This window comes from Pan troglodytes, chromosome 20 (assembly GCF_028858775.2).
Source record: "Pan troglodytes isolate AG18354 chromosome 20, NHGRI_mPanTro3-v2.0_pri, whole genome shotgun sequence".
In the NCBI taxonomy this organism is placed as follows: domain Eukaryota; kingdom Metazoa; phylum Chordata; class Mammalia; order Primates; family Hominidae; genus Pan; species Pan troglodytes.
In genome coordinates, this window is record NC_072418.2 from 34,739,577 (window position 1) to 34,748,380 (window position 8,804).

Below are 8,804 nucleotides of genomic sequence, written 5' to 3' on the forward strand. Positions count from 1 at the left end.
ATGGATAACTTAGGTTGATTCCTTATATTGGCTATTGTGAATAATGCTGCAACGAACATGGGAGGCCAGGTATCTCTGAGGCAGTGATTTTATTTTCTTTGGATGTGTACCCAGAAGTGAGATACCTGGATCGTATGATGCTCCTATTTTTGAGAAGCCTTCATACTGTTTTGTATAATGACTGCAACCATCTACACTCCCATCAGACTCATAATGGGGTACAAGGGTTCCCTTTTCTTCACACCCTTGCTGGCATTGTTACCTCTCATCCTTTTGACAACAGTTGTTCTAACAGGTGTGAGGTGATATCTCATTGCAGTTTTGATTTGCAACTCAGAAGGGAAAATCTGACACGTGAGATCTGAAAGCCTCCCCATCGCCCATCCCTTGGTCCTCCAAGGCCATGCCTTACCTCCACCTGGAACTTCTGCTAGTGCCTAGCAGGGGAAAATTAAACACATCCAACTCTGAGTCATAAAAGGAGTGGACATGATTCCTATAACGAAATCTCGAAAGGAAAAATTGGAAAAGAGTCACAAAACTTAACAAAATGAAAGACTCTCACCAGAAATTATATTTCCATAGGGTAGGTAAGAACTATGACCAAATATGTGGTAATGACTTAAAAAATGGAAAATGATTACATCTATAGAGGAAGATTTTTAAAAAGAAACAATTGTCTCATGTACATTAGCTTGGTGTTAAAGGATGTCATTCAAAAATGAAAAATCTAGTGATAAATCACACATATACATATAAGCAATGAGGTATTGCATTAGTCTGTTCTTGCATTGCTTTAAAGAAATACCTAAGACTGGGTACTTTATAAGGAAAAGTGGTTTAATTGGTTCACAGCTCCACAGGCTGTATAGGAAGTATGGCAGCTTCTGCTTCTGGGGAAGGTGCAGGGTGCTTCCAATCATGGTAGAAGGCAAAAAGGGAGAGAGATGTCTCACATGGCCAGAGCAGGAGGAAGGGGGTGGGGGTGCTGCACAGTTTTAAAAAAACAGATCTCATGATAACTCTATACACAAACAGCACTAGAAGGATGATGCTAAACCATTCACGAGAACCACCCCTCACCCTCCATGATCCAATCACCTTCCACCAGGCCCCACCTCCAGCACTGGGGATTATAATTCAACATGAGATTTGGGTGGGAACCCAGATCCAAACCATATCAGATATATACTAGCAAACTATTACAAACTAAAATTGGGTGATAGAAGGGAAAGGAAGAGAAAGAAAGGAAAAACAAATATGTTAATTGTATCATTAATTATGGCAGGGAATGAAGAAGAGAGTGTCTAAAGAAATAAGAACTAAAAGTCTCATATAAAGTTATAATTGCAGAAGTTATAACTAGTAAGAAATACAAACCTTTTTAAATATCAGGAGAATCAAAGCACATAAAATAAATGACATAGTAAAGGACTTTAAAAAACAAAAAATGTAATATACAATGATATCTCAGAACCTAGACCAAATATGCATCATGGAAAATGTCAATGGGCTCAACTGATCTATCAGAAACATTTTCAGTTGTTTGTCCCACGAAGCAAAGCTGGCCTCAGCTGTAGTCCAAAGACACATTCGACCATTTGTTCAGCAAAGTTGAATATAAAGGGATGTTTAACGGATACCCAAATAGATGTAAACAAAAGGAAGCAGAGGCCATACTCTTCATATCTGAGAAGGTAGACTTCAGGATAAAAGCATGAAATGAGACATACGAGTGCACTTCATAATTCTAAAGGGGAGAAATTCACAGTGACGATACAAACATTCTGAATACCCACGCATCCGAAGCAACAAGAATGCAGCAGGAATTACAGGAGACTCGGGAGAAACCGGCAGTCATGCTCGTAGCAGGAGGCCACTCGCCACTCTCGGCCCATGAGAGGTCAAGTGGACCCAGAATTAGAGTCTAGCAGCCCTCGATAACATAAGTACTAAGACAGACTGTGCTGAGTCATACAGACCACATACCTTGACAATAGATCACTTATTTTCATTTTCAAATGCCCATGAAAACATTTATAGAAGAACAGATCACATTCTAGGCTACAAAGAAACTCCAATACATATTTTAAAAATCAGAATGGTGTAGATATTATTCTCTGATCATAATATAATAAAAACAGAAGTAAATAAGATCAGAAAATAAACAAAATCTTTTCCACCTGAAAATTTTAAAAAAAAATTGCTCTTAGGTTAAAAAAAATGCTCCTAGATTAAGGAAAAAACACAACCCAAAATTTAAGAATGTCTTTAAAATAATAGTGAAAATACTATATTTCAGAAACTATGAATACAGCTATAAAACACTCTGAAAAAAGTAATACATGCAAAAATGTATATCAATTTTTAAAAGAGAGAATGAAAACAAATGAATCAGGCATATGACTTAACAAGTTAGAAATAAAACAAAATGATAAGGGAAAAATCAATAAAGATAAAAGCGGAAATTAATAAGGTAGGAAACTAGAAACCCAGAAAACTAAAGAATAAATTCACAAGCTGTTTCTTTAGAGTAAGGAGAAGAACAATAAGATAAGAAACCCAAAACAGGTATAAGCTTTGGCAAATTTTATTAACTTTTAAAAAAATCAGCTGATCTGATAATGCTTAAACTATTCTAGGGCATTTTTTTTAAAAAGGAAATTATCAAAGTCTTTTATTGAAACAAATACAACAATACACCCAAACCTGAAAGAGATTGGACCCTAAAAAATTAAAAAACAAAAAAAATCTAATCTTATTATGTACATTGGTGCAAAAATCATCTGTGAAATATAAACAAACCACATTCATTAGATCATCAAAAAACAATAAGCTATAAAAATGGGGTTTTATTTCAGAAATTTAACAATGGCAAAATAATACAAAAATCCACTAAATAAGTCAATCTGCTACTAGATTTAAGGAGAAAAACATATGATTATCTCAAACACGAACAAAAAGTACTTGTTAAAATTCAACAATTCTTGATTATATAAAAGAACAGCAAAAGTTCAATACAATAAGACTAATAAATAAAGATTTCCTAGAAATGTATACAAAAGGAAATGACCAAGTTGAAAGTGGGGGCCAGGAAAATTCACAGAAAAGAAAAAGTATATGATTCAAACATAAGAAAAAAAAGAAACTTAGCTTCACTCTAATGAGAGATCCCCCAAAGTAAAGCTATCTTGAGCTGCCATTTTTCACCTATTGAATTGGCAAAAATCCAAAAGTTTGATAACACTCTGCTAGTGAGACTATGGGAAAACAGATACCATCTATTGCTGTTGAGAATATGAATTGGTGTAACCCCTGTGGAGGGCAAATCAGCACCATCTATCAAAATTACATATGTATATACCCTTTGACCCATCAATTATACATTTGGGAATTTATCCTCCAGTTCCACTTGCACACGTGTGAAATGATGTCTGTGCAAGGTTATTCATTAGTGTTGCTTGTAAGAGCAAAAATGCCAAACAACCTAAATGTCCATCTAGAGGAAACTGGTTAAATAAATTATGGTACATCCATACACTATAATACCACGAAGCTATTAAAAACATGAGGACACTTTCCATATATGGATATGGAAAGACTGCCACAATATACCATGAAGTTAAAACAAATAAACAAAAGCAATGCATCAAGCGGCATGTACGTTGAGATGCCTTTTGTGTAAAAGGAGAAAAAAATATGTATTTGTGTTAGGTTGCAAGCAATTTTGTTGTCTTAAGAAATAATCCTTCAAATGTTGACTCCAACCCATTTTTTTCTGGTTGATCACCCACTATTGGTTCCTCCAACTTGCACCCCACTCTGACCATACAACCTATGTTCTACTTACATGGAGCCATTTGACAGTCTCTGGATATCTTTGTGTATATTGTTTCTTCTGCCTAAAGCACCAAGGGGCCTGTGTCTGCCCCATGATCCATTTCCAATAGCACCTCTGCACTGGGCACAGAGTGAGTGGCTCCCTTCTCCATAGTCACGTGCACATTCTTCGTTTTTGGATTGTACTGATTCTTTGCTCAGATATGTAACTCCCCACAAAAGACCTTCAGAATCCCAGGACCATGGTTCATGTATTTTACTTTCCTATGTGTCCCCATGACTTTTCCAGCCCAGATCACACATGCAATCAATATGCCTTAAATGATGAGGGGTTGTAAACAGCCTAATGTCCATTGACGAATGAATGGATCAACAAAATATGGTATAGACATAATGGAATATTATTCAGCCACAGAATGGAAAGAAATGCTGGCACATGCTATAATATGGATGAAGCTTGAAGACATTCTATAAACTGGAATAAGCCAGACAAAATAGGACAAATGTTGTAGGATCCCACTTCTATGAGGCACCTACAGCAGTCGAATTCATAGAGACACAGTGGAATGGTAGTTGCCAGGGGCTGGAGGAGGGGGAAACAGGGAGTTACTGTTTAATGGGTACAGAGTTTCATTTTGAGGAGATGAAAAGGTTTTGGAGATGGATGGTGATGGATGGATGGTGATGATGATTGCCTAACAATGTGAATGGACCCAATGCTACTGAACAGTGCACTTAAAAATGATTAAAATGGTACATTTTATGTGATGTATATTTCATCACAATAAAAAGTGTGACTTAAATGGGGTACCCAAAGAATCCTTAAGATCGAAGTCTTTACCCTTGGTTAGGTGCCATGGCTCATGCCTATAATCCCTGCACTTTGGGCGGCTGAGGCAGTAGGAAGATTGCTTGAGCCCAGGAGTTTGAGACCAGCCTGCGTAACGTAGCGAGACCTTGTCTCTATAAAAAATACAAAAATCAGCCTGGCATGGTGGCATGTGCCTGTTGTGCCAGCCACTAAGAGACTGATGTGGGAGGATTGCTTGAGCCTGGGGAAGTCGAGGCTGCAGCAGTGAGCTGTGATCTGCACCACTGCACTCCAGCCTGAGTGACAGAGGTCCTGTTTTTTTTTTGTTGTTCTTTTTTTAAAAAGACCCACATCCTCTCATCTTCTGCCAAAGAAGGAAAAAGAAAAGTCTTTATCCTGAAGAACACTTTTGTATCCTGTTCCTGAACATGGTAAATATTGTGCATTGCTTCCCTGTTCATCTGTCAAAATCAATTCTACCCTTAGAAAGCTCTCCTGGGACTTCATTGAAAGCTATAAATAAGTGGTCACTGAGGCCTTAGTAAATAGGCTGCACCATTCATTTGTCAATAAATATTGATGACCCCCTAGGTGGAAGACACCAGGTGCTGGGGATACAGAAGTGAAAAAGATGGGCATCTCTCCTCACCTCAAGGGGCTTACCCACAATGCTGAATCCACAGACCTCTTGAGTTACTTTCAAGACCCTTTGCCTCCAGGTCCTTCTGTCAAGGAGGTCACCCACTCCATGGCCCCCTCCTCTCCTCTACCCTCTGTAGCAGTGTTCGCATAGGATGCTGTGCGTCTGCTAATGTTCCACAGCAGAGAACCAATTCCCTTAAGTAAATAAAACACAAAAAGTTTATGAAATACATCGTCTGGGTAGAAAAGCACTGCTCATTTATATGTTTTATTTGTGAGTGGGTTATTGCTGGGGTAGAGAAGTGCTATTGATTTTTGTATGTTGATCTTGAATCCAGCAATCTTGCTAAACTCTATTATTAGTTCTAAATGTGTGTGTGTGTGTGTGTGTGTGTGTGTGTGTGTGTGTGTGTGTGTTTATTTCTTTGGTTATTCTGGGTAGATGATAATATCATTAGCAAATATGCCCGTTATATCTCTTCCCTCCCAATCCTGATTTTTCTTTTCCTTCATCATGTTGGCCATGACCTTTTCAATAAAATTTCAAAAACAAACAACTATAAGGCATCCAAAAGGATCAATTTTATTATATTGAAATAAAAAAAAAACCTGTTCAAAGAAACCAGGAACAATGTTACTAAATGCTAGAACAAGAGAAGAGATTTGCCAAACTTAAAACAACAGGGGATTACTGTTTCTAGAACATGTAAGGAATTTCTGCATATCAACCAGGAGAAAATGTTAACCTAATGGAAAAATGGTCAGAGGATATGAATAAGTAATTCATAGAAGAGAAAACTTTAACAAGCACATTGGTGAGATGCTTACAATCATTAATCAGAGAAATGCAAATTAAAACAATAATAAATATTACTTTATACATATTAGACTGGCTGACTGGTAAGCCGAAGAATGCAACATGTTGAAGGGAGTGTGGGCATATACAATTGTAATTCACTGATTCAGGGAATACGATTGGTACAGCAATTCTGGAGAAAATTGGGCAGCCTAGTCACATGTTTTTTTCTTGGCTTGGCTTTTTATTTACTTTTTCAATTTTATTTTACTTTAAGTTCTGGGAATACATGTGCAGAACATGCCGGTTTGTTACATAGGTATATATGTGCCATGGTGGTTTGCTGCACCTATCAATCCATCATCTAGGTTCTAAGACCAGCATGCATTATGTATTTCTCCTAATGCACTCTCTCTCTTTGCCCCCAACCCCCTGACAGGCCCAAGTGTGTGATGTTCCCCTCCCTGTGTCCATGTGTTCTCATTGTCCAGCTCCCACTTATGAATGAGAACGTGCAGTGTTTGGTTTTCTGTTCCTGTGTTAGTTTGCTGAGAATGATGGCTTCCAGCTTCATCCATGTCCCTGCAAAGGACATGAACTCATTCTTTTTTATGGCTGCATAGTATTCCCTGGTGTATATGTGCCACATTTTCTTTATCCAGTCTATCATGGATGGGCATTTGGGTTGGTTCCAAGTCTTTGCTATTGTAAATAGTGCTGCAAAAAACATTCGTGTGCATGTGTCTTTATAGTAGAATGGTTATATAGTAGAATGATTTATAATCCTTTGGGTATATAACCAGTAATGGGATTGCTGGGTCAAATGGTATTTCTGGTTCTAGATCCTTGAGGAATTCCACAATGGTTGAACTAATTTACACTCCCACCAACAGTGTAAAAGTGTTCCTATTTCCCCACAGCCTTGCCAGCATCTGTTGTTTCCTGACTTTGTAATAATCTCCAATGTGACTGGCGTGAGATGGCACATGCTCCTGTGCTTCTATCCCCCACATTTCCACACATGGCCCTTAGTGGACACATAGTGAGAAGTTGACAGTGGCATGGTTTGATGTGCCAAATAGTTGGAGGCAGTTGGGTTGTCCATTATTGGTGTGTGGACAGACAAAATACCGTGGATGCAAGCCATGGGTCAGATGCAGCAATTGAAAAAAAATTCTAGACGTACAGATACCAAACTGGATGGGTCTTGAAAACATAGTGCCGAGTGAGAGAAAGTCAACAAAAGGTTATAATGTCTCAAGCAATACTGTTTACATAAAATCAAGTTTCACGCATACAAATCAATTGTACACATTTTGCAAGAACACATGTAGACACAAAAAGCAAGTATAGGTCAAACATATCAAAACGGTTGCCTATTGGGAAAGGAAAAGGGGATAAAGTGAATGAATAAATACAACAAAAGCAGACCCTCGTACAGAGTGATGGTGGCAATGCCCCATGACAAAAGAGTGAGATTCTTTCTGTAAAAAAAGAAGAAAAACTAAAAAGACCTCTGCTGAGAGAACAAGGGCTTCCAGAGAGAAAGAATAGTAGTAATCAGTGTCTCCCATGCAAGCACTAACCAGGCCTGACCCTACTTAGCTTCTGAGATCAGGTGTGTTCAGGGTAGACACAACCCGCTGTCTCAAGAGTTGCATGGGGCTTATAGCTCAGCCAAAGCACCATCACAAGATGTTCGACACCGCAAGAAGCCCACGAGGAGCGGCACCAACTACACAATATGGGGCTACAGTGAACTCCAAGGGAAGGCAAGACTGGGAAGAAAGACAAGCCTTTTTACCTGCTTCCTACCTGGGGCAGAAAATGAGGTGGTGGCACCCAAGAGGGAAGAGGGATAGGAGGAGGATGGGGAGTATCTCGTTAATCTCACCACCCACTGCCTTCCTTGTGCTATTTCGTGCACAAGGAGGGGCGTCTTGTCTACATATCTGGCCAGGCTCCAAGCCCTCTGTTGCCAGTGAGATACGTAAGTGTGCAGGAGGAGCAGACCTGGGGAGCGGAGAGACCAACCCTGTATTCATCCTATGGAGGGAGTACCTCCTTCTCTAAGCTCTGATTTATAGAAGATAAATAATTGGCCTCAGCAGGCAGTCAGGCAGGAACACACCTCGCTTTCCCTGGGTTGCTTCTCTTGGATATATCATTTGATGTTGCAGCAGAATCGGGGTTGCACCCCCATGTTAACCGATGCCCTCCAGAAAGCCGGGGACAGCGAGAGGCCAGCCATGGTGGAAGCGGCCCTTTATGAGTGTCTGTCAAGAAAGCCTGTGGTGTAGTGAGCTAGACTGTTAGAGATTACATATTGACCTGGCTCCCTGAATTTATTCTCTGCTGGTTGTGGATTGTTCACACCAGTCCCTTGGAAAGTCTGCCACCCTGCAGCTCTCACGATGCTGTTAGGGACGGGGAGTCCACGGGGTTTACCTGTGTCTCTGGGCTATCTGGAATACAGGAACTGGAAAGAAAAACACATTTGGTAAAAATGTAGTGCCTGCAGAGGGTGGGTTTGAGTGGATCCTATGGATTGAGCTGGGAGCCAGGGGCTGGTCATCAATTCAGAATAAGACCTGTCTGAACACAGCGGAACGCTAGAGTGATCTGCGGTATAATTTAGGGCAGTTCTGCTCATGACTCCCAGGCCTGGGGGTTGGAAGTGGGCCTGAGAGGAGCAAGCTTGGTGCCCATAGCTAA